General features: G+C 37.0%; 1 protein-coding gene across 3 annotated transcripts in view; it reads right to left on the bottom strand.

The window, feature by feature from the left end:
• Positions 1-11,451, bottom strand: part of LOC114674704 (nuclear RNA export factor 2-like) — a 40,063-nt gene extending 28,612 nt beyond the window's left edge. For all 3 annotated transcript variants that reach the window (XM_077989236.1, XM_077989237.1, XM_077989238.1), the window contains exon 1: positions 10,542-11,451. The gene's annotated coding sequence lies outside the window, so the exon portion shown is untranslated. The remainder of the gene's footprint in view (positions 1-10,541) is intronic.
• Between the last annotated feature and the right edge of the window lie 4,743 nt (positions 11,452-16,194).

Here is a 16,194-nt window from a genome sequence, read left to right as displayed (position 1 = left end):
AACTCCTCAGGTGATACTAAGATGCAGCAGGGGCTGAATACCACTGCTGATAGACAGACTGTTACCTGTAGTTTCTCCAAGGAGTGAGATCAGAGGAGAGAGAAGATGAGATGTTCACTTTTCACCATATTTGATAGGCACATGCATTTCTTTTATAAAATAATATGCCAAATTTAAAGAAACCAATAAAGAAATATATATTTTTCAAAGTTATCTTTGCCTTTTACTTGCAGTTATATAAATAGCTCTGATTTATAGTTAGGGCATGGCAAAGGGATGGATGTAGTCGGCAATCAGGGACGCTTCTTTGCCACAATCTCTGAAGAAAAGAGTCAGTTTGTGAAGAGCGAAGAATGGATTCTGCTCAGTAGAGAGAACCCACCTCTAGGGAGGAAACTTTGTGTGGCTCTGGCTTGAGGTAGGAGATAAAGATCCAGGAAAGTCAGCTGTCAGATAAAGGGAGATCTAACACCAGGGGACTGTAGCTCAGACATGAGACCAGACGTGAGATGATTGGCAAGAAGCTGGAGGAAACTTGTTCATGAAGGAATTTAATCCTAAGCAGCATGACAGAATGGGGAAAATATGGAGAAGTAAGACTGTGGCCAATTTCTGAGACTTGGAAGACAAAAAGCTCAATTAACTTGGTCAAGGATAGGAGAGGACTAACAATAAAGGTGGCCTGACAATGACCCTAAACCTAAGTTTGGACCACAGTTGCAGGATCAAAAATATCTGACTGCCAGCACAGAAATTATGCAGGAACAGAGTAGCCACAAAGTTTATTGCAAGTATTCTCACTTCAACAATTGTAATATTATAAGAATTCTAATTGTTTCTTACAATGCAACTTCAGTAACATAAGCCAAAAAGAAAATGCTATTACAATTGGTCAACATAATGAGTTCACACCATCCCCATTACATTCTAGCTTTTATGTGACGCAAATTCCTTATTTTGATCCCACTTTACGATTTTTAGAAAAGACCAACTAGTGTAGTAAAAGTGTATTAAAAATAAGAAAGGTAGGTGCAGACAGAACTGGATGGACTTAAAAGATACGGAATATAAATCATACAAGAGGCCAGAATATAAAGAAGATGGTGTGTCCTCATTATGATGAAATTGTCTTTAAATTTTCAATCAACACAGTAGAGGAAACTTTTGAGACTACAAAGTGACTCTTAATGCTGGACACTAAATGATATGATAGACAAATAACCTATTAAATCTTGTTGGTAAAACTTTTTCAGTAGCTTACTCAGATGCATCCTGTGAAAGCTGACTTATTCACTTGAAAGTAGTAAGTGTTACTGATATATCAAATAAAGTTACTACACACAAAACAAATTTCTGGAGCTCCTTGGGGACAGATATTCCTGTAGTGGCTACCACATGGTAGATATTCAATGAATATTTATAGAATTGAAAGGGTAGTGTGTGGCAATATGTGCATTGAAAGTCATTGGGGCAGATCTGAGTAGAAGTTTGCCCGGGAATTGACATGATGCTTCAGAGAAAGTTCTTGATGAGAGCATTTTAGTCATTGTGATGTGTCAACTTGGCTAGGCTATAATACTCAGTTATTTAATCAAACGGCAATCTGGGCATTGCTGTGTAGGTTTTTTTGTAGATGTGGTTAGCAGTTGCAATCAGTTGGCTTTAAGTAAAGGAGATTACTTTCAATAATATGAGTGGGCTTCATCTAACCAGCTGAAAGGCTTCATGAGCAACAACCGAGGTTTCCCAGATAAAGAAAGATTCTGATGCAAGACTGTATCAGCTCCTGTATGAGCCTGTTGGCCTGCTCTATGAACTTCAAACTTGCCAGCCCCCACAATTGCATAAGCTAATTCTTTCAAATAAATTTAAATTAAAAATACTTTGAAAATATATATTCTTTGAAAATATATACTGGTTCTATTTCTCTGGAGAATCCTGACTGATACAACCACTTACAAGAATAAAATGAGGAGTCTTCACTTACCACTTAGTAATATAATATGTGCTTCAGACTTTTACAGATTTTTTGAAATGTTATTATCTTTCTGGTCTTTTAAAGTATAGTATTGGACTTACTTTACACCATATATGAGACTACAGTGTCATTTTCTTGTTAATTTATCTAATTATATAGTTATCGAAATTTATTTATGTTAGGTAAACTTAACTCCTCATGATATTTTTTTTCTATCCATCTAGTTTGCTTTTACTATTTTCACAATGTAATAGACAAATCTCAGTAGACATATAAAAATAAAATGAACTTAATAAAATTGACTAGAAATATCTACAGGGAGCCAGAGTCAACTCAAAACTTTGTTAAGGACTTACTACTCTTGTTTTTCTGTTTTTCTTAAAACTTGTTTTACTAAATATATATTTGTATGTATTTTTTAAGCTTCCAGATATTTGAACCTCAGTAACAGAGTTTTGTGTTATCCTTACTTTTTGTCTTTTTAATTTATTCTTAATGCTTTCCACTAAGAATTGAGCACACACTTGGTGCCAAATACTGTTCTAGATTCTTGGGAAACGTCACTGAGAATGTACATTCTGGGGTGGGGGTGGGGAGTAGTTGGGAGACAGGTAATACATAGTCAACAAAATAAGTATATTATATTAAATATTTAAGGTTATATATACTAAGTAAAAACAAAAAACAAAACAAAACAAACAAAACCCCAGAAAACAAAAAGAAATTGGAGGATGGAGCAAGATGGCAGAATAGAAGGCTACACTGATCATTCCCCTTGCAGGAATGTCAAATTTTACAACTATCTGCACACAAAAAAGCACCTTCACAAAAATCCAAAATCACACAGCATCTCTGGATCCACATGGGGCGTTGGGGAACTCATCACCCTGAAGGGTAGGACACAGGCCTGGCTGGCTTTGCCATCTACTGATGGTAGAACTCTAGAGCCTTGAGCAAACACAGGTGGTAGCCAGGTAGTTGGTACAGCTTGCCTTGGGAGAGACCCACTTGCTGTGCTAGCTTCAGGTCTGACTCAGGGCAGTTTCCGTGGTGATGGCCACAGGGGTGCTTGTGTCACCCCGCCCCCAGCTCCAGGCGATGGGTTGGGCGGGGGTAAGGAGAGAGAGAGAGAGAGAGAGAGAGACTGATTGACTGATTGTTGGGAGAACATAAAGGAAGAGAACAAGAGTCTCTGCCTGGTAATCCAGGGAATTCTTCCAAATCTTAACGAAGACCAACAGGTGTTACTTCCACGAGTCTGCAAGAACCACAGTGTTATAGAGCTTGGGGCCTAAGTCCCTTAAAATACCTGGAAAGCCTTCCCCAGATTGTGAAGAGTACAATAAATACCTAACTTTTCCATGTCCAAAAGCCAACCAACATCAACAAGCATCAAGAGCAGCCAGGGAAGCATAACCTCACCAAACAAACTAAATAAGGCACCAGGGACCAACCTTGGAAAAACAGAGATGTGTGACCTTTCAGACAGAGAAGTTGAAATAGTTGTTTTGAGGAAACTTAATGAAATTCAGGATACCACAGAGAAGGAATTCAAAATTCTATCAGATAAATTTAACGAAGACATTGAAGTAATTAAAAAGAATCAGGCAGAAATTTTGGAGCTGCATACCGAAGAACGCTTTAATAGCAGAATTGATCACAAGAATTAGTGAGCCTGAAGACAGTCTATTTCAAAATACATAGTCACAAGTGACAGAAGAAAAAAAATACAAAACAATGAAGCATGCCTACAGGATCTAGAAAATAGCATGAAAAGGGCAAATCTAAGAGTTATTGGGCTTAAAGAGTAGGTAGAGAAAGAGATGTTAGCTTTAAAGAGGAGGTAGAGAAAGAGATAGGGATAGAAAGTTTATTCAAAAGGATAATAATTTTTACCCTAGAATAGTATATCTGGCAAAAATATCCTTCAAACATGAAGGAGAAATAAAGACATTTGCAGATAAAAACTGAGTTTTCATCATAATGATCTTTTACTTCTTTGGTCAATTCCTAGGTATTTAATTTTATGTGTGGTTATTATAAATGGGATTACTTTTTAAACTTCTTTTTCAAATTGCTCGCATGCTACTGATTTTAGTGTGTTGATTTTGTATCCTGCAACTTTACTGAATTTGTTGATCAGTTCTAATAGTTTTCTTGTGGAGTCTTTCGGATTTTACAAATATAGATCATATTCTCTATAAATACGGATAATTTGACTTCTTCATTTCCAATTTGGATGCCTTTATATCTTTGTCATGTCTGATTTCTCTAGCTAGGACTCACAGTGCTATGTCGAATAACAGTGTTGACATCGGACATCCTTGTCATGTCTAGATCTTAGGGGAAAGGCTTTCTGTTGGGGTCTGCATGTTTCCTAAACAAAGGAATGAACACACAAGACAACACAGGACAAGACATACATGGCGGCCGCCATTGTTACTGGTTTCAGTATCAGACTAAAGTGCAGCTGAATTGGAGAGAATGGTTACAGGTAGTAAAACTTTGCTTAGAGCTCACCAGTTAGGGGATACTATGCCTCTAAATTTGTGGACCTTGTGTAACTCTATCACTCAGGCATTAGAGTTACTTGAGACTGATTCAGAGTGTAGTGATGTAGCCACAGGAGGAAAGGCATCTGAGGATTTGGGAAAAAATAAATCTGAAATGGAGCCCATTTATGCCAGGGTAACAGAGGATGGGGGGGTAGCAAAAGGGGGAGAAGAGGAAGAGCTAGCTCTTCCTTCTTCTAAAGGGAATTCTGACATGCAGCGTATTATGGGAATGCTTCAACAGATATTACAGATACATTCTTCTAATTCACCTTTGCGAGCTTTCCCTGTTTCTTTTCCTTCTGCCCTGTTAGAAGAGGATTTTCCAGTGCCTCCAATCCCCCAGTTTCCTTACCTTTGTCTGGCAAAGTTTTCTCAGTGCCTTTCCCACCATTGGGGGAGGGAGAAAAGAAAAAGATAAGAAAATTTAAGGAGCTGGATCCGTTTCGAATTATTCGTGCTTCTTTTGCTCCTAATGCTCAGTTTCCAAATGGTGGCAATAATGTCCAATTTAATGCCTTACAATTTAAATTTTTGAAAAAAATGAAAGCTGCCATTTCTAACTATGGACCTCAATCTCCTTTTATCCTTGGTCTTCTTGATGCTTTTTCATCAGAAAATTTGATGATTCCTATAGACTGGGAGACTTTGGGGAAGGCTTTTCTTGATTGTTCTCAGTGGTTACAATTGCACAGCTGGTGGATGGACAAGGCGCATGTACAGGCTAGAAAAAATGCTATGTGTGATCCAGGACCCACTGAGGAACAACTCACAGGCACGGGCCAGTATGCTACTCTTAATGCTCAGGCTGGCCTAGATGATGTCGCCCTTACTTAAATCAAGACTTTGTTTTTAAGGGCCTGGAATAAGGTAGAGATAGCAGGAAAATCTTCCCTTTCCTTTGTGAAAATTTTACAGGGCACAAATGAACCATATTCCGATTTCGTAGCCCATCTTCAGGATGCTGTCTTGAAAACTGTGGGTGTTGGCCCTGCTTCAAAAATTTTGTTACAAACATTGTCTTTTGAAAATGCTAATGCTGACTGTCAAAAATTGTTGAGACCGTTAAAGGCCAGTGGGGCCAATTTAGATAAATATATTAAAACTTGTGCTGGTGTTGGAGGGGCTATTTATAATGCTCAATTATTTGCTGGAGCTTTGTCTAAAGCCTTAAAAGAAAATAACAAACAAGGTGTTTGCTTTCAGTGTGGTAAACCTGGACATTTCAAGAAAGAATGTCGTAAAAAATTGAACACTTTTATCCCTCAAGGCAGAAAGCTGCCTTCAGAGGTGTACAAACGTTGTGGTGAAGGCCGACATTGGACAAATGAATGTCGTTCGAAAACTGATAAAAGTGGAAATTTACTGTCTCCTCTCCTGGGAAACGGGAGCCGGGGCCCACAGGCTTGGGGCCCCAACAATTACAATACAAGTCTACTACAATACCCAGTGAGCAATGGCCTACAACATCAAGGAATGAATTCAAGTCCCCCTTAAGGATCCCACACCTTACCCCAGTTTCTCAACTTTATGTGGCAACTAAACAGAGCGCCGCTGCTGACTTAGCTATTACTCAGCCTTATACCTTGTCTCCTAATAGAGAAGTATATAAATTAACTATTAGAGTGTGTGGCCCTTTGCCAAAAGGACATGTAGGACTTTTGTTAGGTCAAAACAACAGTGCTATACAGGGGTTAATGGTGATTCCAGGAATCATTGATCCTGATGTTACTAATAAAATTCTTATTATGGTACAAGTCTCACAATTTATACTCCTAGAGGCAGGGGAGCGTATTGCACAATTACTTTTATTGCCTTTTTTCCCGTTCCTATCTAGAGAGGTATCTCGACAGGGAGGGTTTGGTAGCACAGGAAAAACTATTTTTTGGGAAACTTTAGTTTCTAATCAAAAGCCCTTATGTTCATTGCACATTAATGGAATAGTTTTTGAATGGTTAATTGATACGGGGGTGGATGTGTCTATCATTTGTTTAAATTAGTGGCCTATACAATGGGAAAAAAGACAAGTTTCAGTTATACTCACTGGCTTGGGTGCTGCTTCTGTGGTTTATCAAAACATAGAACCTTTAACCTGTGTCGGTCCTAAAGGTCAACAAGGTCAAGTGTTTTTTTATATTGTTCCTATCAATATTAATCTTTGGGGACAAGATCTTTTACAACAATTTGGTGCTTTTTTAAACATTCCTCATATTTCCTCAGCTGCCAAAAATATGATGTTCAAAATGGGCTATAATCCTTTAAACTCATAGCCACTGTTCACCAGCCTCAAGTTTTATAATTAAAGTGGAAAACTACCGCTCCTATTTAGGTGAAACAGTGGCCATTATCTAAAGAAAAACTTAGGGCTTTAAAAGAGTAAGTCAAAAAACAATTGGCCGAGGGGCATATAAAGCCAAGTACTTCTGCATGGAATTCCCCTGTCTTTGTCATATTAAAAAAAAAAAGTGAAAAATGGCGTTTATTAACTAATCTTAAAACTAAAAATGTTTACATTCAACCTAGGGGAAGTTTACAGCCTGGTCTTCCGAATCCTGCCCTTATCCCACAAAGTTAAAAATTAATGGTCATAGATCTCAAAAATTGTTTTTTCTCTATTCCATTACAACCTCAAGATTGTAAAAAGTTTGCCTTTACTATTCCTAAATATAATAATGGACAGCCCATTCAAAAATATCAGTAGAAGCTTCTTCCCCAGGGTATACTTAATAGCCCTACTTTATGTCAAAAATTCGTACATAGGACTTTAAATCCTATAAAAAATCAGTTTCCAACTGTGTTAATTTATCATTATATGGATGATATTTTATTGACTACCCCTGATGTAACCCTCCAAAATCAAGTTTTTAAGGTTTTACAAAAACAGTTAATTCATTATAATTTACAAATATCTCCTAAAAAGGTACAAACTCAGTTCCCCATTCAATATTTGGGGTATCTATTGGCTAAAAAACAAATCCACCCACAAAAGGTTCAAATTAGGAAAAATCAACTTGTGACCCTTAATAATTTTCAAAAATTGTTGGAAAATATCAATTGACTTCATCCTATCTTAAATATTCCTACTTATAAATTACAACATTTGTTTGCTACCTTAAAAGGAAATTCAGATTTAAACAGTTCTCAACAATTATCCCCTACTACAAAAAAAGAAAAAAAAAAAGGTCTTTTATAAAAAATAAAATTAGTAAAGCTCACCTTGATTATGTTATACCCGATCTTCCACTCTCTTTATGTCTTTTTCATACTCCTCATTTACCAACAGCCATCTTACATCAGGATCATAACATTCTGGAGTGGCTATTTTTGGCTAATAAAGCCATTAAAAAAATTCACCCTTATATTGATAAATTGGCTAAATTAATTATTAAAGGGCGACATAGAGCTCGTCAATTGCTTGGAACTGACCCTGTAAAAATTATTACCCAATTATCTAATCAATACATTAAATCTTTACTAGAAACTCATAAAAGATGGCAAGTGGCTTGCGCTGAATATACTGGTTCCTTTTCTCAGCACTATCCCAGTCATAGATTATTTGCTTTTCTACAACAATGTTCTTTCCTGCCCTATAATCCTATTTCTAATACTCCGGTTAAAGGTCCCACCTTTTTTACTAACACTTCTAACAATAGAAAAGCTAAATACTGGGCATCGGATAATTCAAAAATTTCTCATTATCCATTTAAATCTGTACAACAACAACAACAACAAAAAAACTTTTTGCCATTCTTATGGTACTACAAAATTGGCCTCAAACCCCTTATAATATAGTTAGTAATTCCCAATATATTGTGTATGTAACTAAGTATGTTTCTCAAACTTCTTTACCATTACTGCCAAAAACCCCTTTACAAAAACTATTTTCCTTATTGTTCTTGACTCTTACTTCCCGTACAACCCCCCTTTTTATCACTCATATTCGTTCACATTCAGCTTTACCAGGACCTTTAACTTTTGGTAATAGCCAAATTAATTCTTTACTTATTGACAATGTCCAACAAACTCAAAATAAACATCAATTACATCATACTAACAGTTTAAAATTACAAGGGCGATTTTCTATAACACGCTGTCAAGCCCAAACTATTGTCAAAGCCTGTCCATCTTGTGCTCCTATTATTGCACCCTTTTTAAGTCCAGGTATAAATCCCCAAGGCACTCAACAAAATCATATTTGACAAATGGATGTCACTTATGTTTCTTCTTTTGGTCGTTTAAAATATGTTCATCATACAATTGATACTTGGTCACACTACCAATGGGCTACACCATTACCCTCTAAAAAAGCTAATTCTGTTATTACTCATTTACTTACTTCCTTTACAGTTATAGAAGTTCCTACTAAATTAAAAACTGACAATGCTCCTACTTATTACTCTCATAAATTGGCTGCCTTCCTCTCTTCATACCACATTCGTCATTCCACTAGTATTCCATTTAACAGTCAAGGTCAAACAATTATTAAAAAAGCTAATACTACCTTAAAATTACAACTTTTAAAACAAACAGGGGGAAATGGATGAGATTCCCCAAAACATCAAATTCTGAAAGCTCTTTTTACTTTAAATTTTCTTAACTATTGGCGCCAATTACAGCAATCTCAGCAATAAAACATTTTCAACAACCATTAGAAAAGCCACAAGCTAACAATTTGTGGGTGTACTATCCTTCATTACAAGGTCAATATTTAAAAGGAAAAGTTTTACAATGGGGTCGAGGTTATGCTCTCGTTCGTACAGGTGCTGGAGACGAGTGGTTCCCATCCCGACAGTTAAAGCAGTGCCATGGCGAAGAGGAGCCGGCCGGAAGACTTCCTGGCGGCATTTCAAAAATTAAATCTGAGTACTCAGAAAACCTTCACCTACGAAACTCGTCGAGCGGAACCCCCGACATGGGGTGAGCTGAAAAAACTTACTCAAGAAGCTGAAGGAGTTGTTCAACAAGCTGGACAGCCCAAAACCTCATTGACCTTATTTCTGGCTATACTAGCTGTAGTGAGTTGCCAAATAACAGCTGGAGAATTCACATATTGGACTTATATTCCCTTTCCACACTTATATCAAGGTGTGGCCTAGGGAGACAAAGAAGTTTTAGTATTTACTAATACTACTACTTGGATGCCATCACCTTTTTAAAATCAGGATCCTGAGTTAGACACGGGTACAGTAAACAGTTCATATCAATTTGGGGTGAAAGGGTTACCTATATGTCTTGGGAACAGTCCACATTGTTTACATCCTTCTCATGAGGCTTGGGCTGTGCGCTAAAAATCATAGTCACATTGCTGCCTTTACTATGATTATTGTTACTCAGAGTTTTAAATATAATCATACTGCTCTACTTAACAAAACCTTGCCTACTACATTATCCTTATGTCCTACTCCTGACGTGTCTGGAGGTGTTTCCCAATTAAAGTGGACTAGATGTAAAAGAAGTAGACCACGATTATTATTAGAGGTAAAAGGTAGAAATTATAGATACCTTGTCACTGACTGGAGTGTGCATGGAGATTTTTAGAGTAAGTTTAGCCACTTTAGCCTACAATGGCATAAAAATACTCATAACATTTATGCTGATGGTAACGAAACTATTTGGCATGATGGTGGCTTGTCGCCCCCTATGCCACATTTGGCCAACACTTCACAAATACAAAGTCATATATAAAAGTTACTAGCTGCTGGCAAACCAAGGTCTACTTTTACGGGAAACATGTCCTTAAATACCACTAATCTTTCTAATCCTTTCCATATATCTTTACATCAAAACAGATCTAAATATGTCATTACTTGTGTTAAAAAACCTTACTTGTTGTTAGTAAAAATCTTTAAATGGGATAATAATACAGCAGTTGTTAACTGTACGGACAATTGTACATTTTTAAGCTGTATAAATACTACTTGATGGCATAATAATTAAAATGAGACTCTCTCCAATATATATATTTTAAGAGCTGAAAAAGAAACCTGGTTACCTGTAAACTTGACACGCACCTGGAGTAAATTTACTGGGGTTACTCAAATTTACAAAGTAATGCAAGATCTTGTCCACCACAGCCAGAGAGCAGTTGGGATCGTCGTAACAACAGTACTGGGACTTGTGGCCATTGCTTCCACCGCTGCTGTTGCTGGACTGGCGTTACATCAGAATATCCAAAATGCAGAGTTCGTGCAACAATGGCATGAACAATCTCACTTGTTGTGGCAACAACAACGAGACATCGATGCTCATTTGACTGAACAAGTAGATAACTTAGAACAAGTGGTTTCTTGGATAGGGGATCAGCTGATAGTGTTAAATACTCGAGCCTTGTTAAAATGTGACTGGAATACTACTCAATTTTGTATTACCCCTGTTCCTTTTAACAGCACTGTACATAATTGGACAGAGATAAAAAGGCTTTTAATTGGCCATAACAATCTTTCCCTGGAAATACAAGAACTAACACACAATATTTCTGAAACATTTCATAATCAGTTACCATTGTTGACTGGCGCAGATTTAATGACTGGTATTGCGCAAAGCTTGAAATCTTTAAACCCTATGAGTCCTGTAAAAACCTTACTGACTTCTGTTTCTAGTAATGTATTGATTGTTGTTTTTGCCTTTGTCATTTTCACAGTCTACTAGAAACGGTGCCAAAGGGCAAACACCAAATCCCAACGAGCCCAACATGTGATGATGGTTTTGAAAGAAATTCAAACCTGTAAATAAGAAGGGGGAGATGTAGAGGACTGTGTGCTCGCAAATGAGAAGTTCCCGATAAGCCCTGCTCTTGCAAACAAAGCAGGACATTCCTTCTCTGCAAACAAGAAGGATAAAGGAGCCAGCTGTAAACAGTGGGCTCTGGGAACTGGTCAGTGTTTTACTGATCTTGTGAGTCAAGGAAAGGTCAGAGAAGCAACACAGGTCCCGTGACTTGGCAACGTTCCACAAACGGCTGGATAAAATAAAGCAGTGTGTGCCGTTCGGGGTGGCCGCCATGTATGTCTTGTCCTGTGTTGTCTTGTGTGTTCATTCCTTTGTTTAGGAAACACGCGGACCCCAACACTTTCAGTTTTTCCCCATTCAGTATGATACTAGTTGTGAGTCTGTTGTATATGGCTTTTATTATTAAGCTGTGTTCCTTCTATCCCTAGTTTTTTGAGAGTTTTTTTTTTTTTTTAATCATGAAGGGGTGTTGAACTTTACTAAATGCTTTTTCAGCACCCATTGTCATGATTACATGTTTTTGTCCTTTTTTCTGTTGATATAAGGTATCACATTGATTGATTTACATTTTTGGAACAATTTTTGCATTCCTGGGATAAATCCCACTGGGTCATGATAAAAGATCTTTTTGAAATATAGTTCAATTCTGTTTGCTAGTATTTTGTTGAAGATTTTTGCATCAATATTCATAGGAGCGATTGGCCTGTAGTTTTCTTTCTGTAATGTGTCTTTGTCTGGGTTTGGTATCAGGGTAACACTGGCCTAATAGAATGAGCTTGAAATTATTCCTTCTGCCGCTATTTTTTGGAACATTTTGAGTAAGATTGGTATTAGTTCTTCTCTAAATGTTTGGTAGAATTCAGCAGTGAAGCCATTGGGTCATGGGCTTTTCTTTGCTAGGAATATTTTCATTATGGGTTCAATCTTGTTACTTGTGATTAATATTTTCAGGTTTTGGATTTGCTCATGGTTCAGTCTTACTTTACTGCATGTCAAGAAAATTATCCATCTCTTTTAGATTTTCAAATTTATTGGCATATTGTTGTTCATAGTAGCCACTAATAATTCTTTGAATTTCTGTGACGTTGGTTGTAATGACTCCCTTTTCATCTCCAATTTTATTTATTTGGGTCTTCTCCCTTTGTTTCTTCATGAGTCTGGCTAAAGGTTTGTCAATTTTAAGTTTTCAAAAAAAAACCACCTTTTTGTTTTGTTGATCTTTTGCATTTTCGTCGATCTTTTGTATTTTCGTCATTTCAAATTCATTTATTTCTGCTCTAATTCTTATTATTTGTTTTCATCTCCTAATTTAGCATTTGGTTTGCTCTTGCTTTTCTAGTTCTTTAAGTGCATCATTAGGTATTTATTTGAAGGTTTTCTTCTTTTTTGATGTAGGCATTTATAGCTATCCATTCCCCTCTTAGTACTGCTTTTGCTGTATCACATAGGTTTTAGTATGTTGTGTTTCCATTATCATTTGTTTCAAGAAATTTTTCAATTTCCTTCTTAATTTTTTTCATTCATCCACTGGTCATTCTGGAACATATTGCTTAATTTCCATGTGTTTGTATATTTTCCAAAATTCATCTTGTTATTGATTTCTAGTCTTATTCTATAGTGATTAAAGAAGATGCTTGACATTATTTCCATTTCTTGAATGTGTTAAGACTTATTTTGTGACCTAACATATGGTCTATTCTTGAGAATGATCCATGTGCTAAGTAGAAGAATGTGTATTCTGCAGCTGTTAGATGAAATGTTATGTAAATATCTAGTGGGTTTATTTGTTCTATACTGCAGATTAAGTCAGTTGTTTCTTTGTTAATTTTATGTCTGGAAGATCTGTCCAATGCTGAAAGTGGAGTGTTGAGGTCTCCAGCTATTATTTTACTGGGGCCTATCTCTGTCTTTAGCTTTAATAGCATTTGCTTTATATATCTGAGTGCTCCGTTGTTGGGTGCATGCATATCTGCAATTATATCCTCTTGCTAAATTGATTCCATCATTACATAATGACTTTGTCTCTCCTTACAGTTTTTGCCTAGAAATGCATTTTGTCTGATATAAGTATAGCTACTCCTGCTCTTTTTTTGGTTTCCATTGGCATGGAATATCTTTTTCCATCCCTTTATTTCTAGCCTATGTGTGTCTTTATAGGCAAAGCATGTAATACTTCTGTTTTTTTTCATCCATTCAGCCACTCTATGTCTTTTGATTGGTGAGTTTAGTCCATTTACATTTAATGTTGTTATTGATAAGTAGGGACTTACTCCTGCCATTTTGTTATTTGTTTTTCTGGTTGTTTTACAGTCTTGTCTTCCTTCTTTCCTTTGTTCCCATTTTCCTTTTAGTGAAGGTGTTTTTCTCTGAGGGTAAGCTTTAATTTTTTCCATTTTTGGTGTATGTTTTATGTTTTTCAACTTGAACTTATCATGAGGCTTGCAAATCCAATCACACTACCCACTATTTTAAACTTCTGATAACACTGATTGCATAAACACACAAACAAACATGTAAAAAGAAAACTAACAAAAACTCTACTATTTATTTATTTATTTATTTTGCAGTTGTTTTTTGTTTTGTTTTGTTTTGTTTTTTTGGAGATGGAGTTTCCTTCTTGCCCAAGCTAGAGTGCAATGGTGCAATCTTGGCTCACTGCAACCTCTGCCTCCCGGGTTCAAGTGATTCTCCTGCCTCAGCCTCCCGAGTAGCTGGGATTAGAGGCACCCGCCACCATGCCAGGCTAATTTTGTATTTTTAGTAGAGACAGGGTTTCACCACATTGGCTAGGCTGGTCTCAAACTCCTGACCTCAGGTGATCTGCCCGCCTTGGCCTCCCAAAGTGCTGGGATTGCAAGCATGAGCCACCGCGCCCGGCCTGTTTTTTTTTTTTTTTTTTTTTTTTTTAATTATACTTTAAGTTTTGAGATACATGTGCAGAACGTTCAGGTTTGTTACATAGGTATACATGTGCCATGGTGGTTTGCTGCACCCATCAACTCGTCATCCAGGTTTTAAGCCCCACATGCATTAGATATTTGTCCTAATGCTATCCCTCCCCTGCCCCTCACCCCCTGACAGGCACCAGTGTGTGATGTTCCCCTCCCTGTGTTCATGCATTCTCACTGTTCAACTCCCTCTTATGAGTAAAAACATGCAGTAAAACTCTACACTTTAACTTCATCTCCTGGCTTTTTAACTTTTTTTTTTCCTTTATGTCTTATTGTACTGTCTACATCTTGAAAAGTTGTTGTATTTATTATTATTGTTATTATTATTATTATTATTGAGACAGTCTCACTCTGTCCTCCAGGCTGGAGTGCAGTGGCATGATCTCGGATCACTGCAAGCTCCACCTCCCGGGTTCACACCATTCTCCTGCCTCAGCCTCCCGAGTAGCTGGGACTACAGGCACCCACCAGCATGCCCGGCTAATTTTTTTTAATTTTTTTTTTTATTTTTAGTAGAGATGGGGTTTCACCGTGTTAGCCAGGATGGTCTTGGTCTCCTGACCTCGTGATCCGCCCGTCTTGGCCTCCCAAAGTGCTGGGATTACAGGCGTGAGCCACTGCACCCAGCCTGTATTTATTATTTTTGATTAGTTCATCATTTAATCTTTCTACTTGAATAGTTTACACACTGCAGTTACAGTGTTATAATATTCTGTGCGCTTACTATTACCAGTGAGTTTTGTACCTTCAGATGATTTCCTCTTGCTCATTAACATCCTTTTCTTTCACATTGAAGAATGCCCTCAGAATTTCTTGTAGGACAAGTTTGGTGTTGATGAATTCCCTCAGCTTTTGTTTGTCTTGGAAGGTCATTATTTCTCCTTCATGTTTGTAGGCTATTTTTTGCCAGACATACTATTCTACGGTAAAAGTTATTTTCCTTCAGCACTTTAAATATGTCATGCCACTCTCTCATGGCATTTAAGGTTTCCATTGAAAAGTCTGCTGCCAGACATATTGGAGCTCCATTGTATGTTATTTCTTTTTATTACTATTTTTTTCTCTTGCTGCCTTTATGATCCTTTCTGTATCCTTGATTTTGGGGAGTTTGATTGTTAAGTACCTTGAGATAGTCTTCTTATGGTTAAATCTGCTTGGTGTTCTTGAATGTTGATATTCTTTCTGAATGTTGATTTGGGAAGTTCTTCATTGTTATCCCTTTGAATAAACATTCTACGCCATCTATTTCTCTGCCTCCTCTTTAAGGCCAGTAACTCAGAATTGCCCTTTTGGAGCTATTTTCTAGATCTTTTAGACACAGTTCATTGTATTTCATTCTCGTTTCTTTTGTCTCCTCTGACTGTGTATTTTCAAATAGCCTGTCTTCAAGCTGACTAATTCTTTCTTCTGCTTGTTCCATTCTACTATTAAAGGCATTCTTCAATATGCCAGTTGAATTTTTCAATTCTAGGATTTCTGCTTGATTCTTTTTAACTATTTCAGTCTCTTTGTTGAATTTACCTTATAGAATTTTGAATTCTTTCTCTGTGTTATCTTGAGTTTTTTTTAGTTTCCTCAAAACAGCTATTTTACATTCTCGGAAAGGTCATATATCTCTAATTCTTCAGGATTAGTTCCTGGTACCTTATTTAGTTCACTTAGTGAGGCTATATTTCCCTAGATGATGTTGATGCTTGTAGATGTTCATCTGTGTCCGGGTATTGGAGAGTTAGGTATTTATTGTATTCTTCACAATCTGGGCTTATTCATGCCCATCCTTCTTGGGAAGGCTTTCCGGGTATTCAAAGAGACTTGGGCCTAGAGTCAAATAATACTGTGTTTATTTCAGACTCATAGAGGTACTGTGTTGGTAGACTTGGATACGATTTGGAAAAGTTCTCTGTATTACACCAGGCAGAAACTCTTGTTCTTTTTCCTTACTTTATTCCAAACCGAGTCTCCCTCTCTGTGCTGAGCTACCTAG

Source organism: Macaca mulatta, chromosome X (genome assembly GCF_049350105.2).
Source record: "Macaca mulatta isolate MMU2019108-1 chromosome X, T2T-MMU8v2.0, whole genome shotgun sequence".
Lineage (NCBI taxonomy): Eukaryota > Metazoa > Chordata > Mammalia > Primates > Cercopithecidae > Macaca > Macaca mulatta.
Note: the sequence above shows the minus strand (reverse complement) of the source record. Positions and strands in the feature narration are given on the sequence as shown.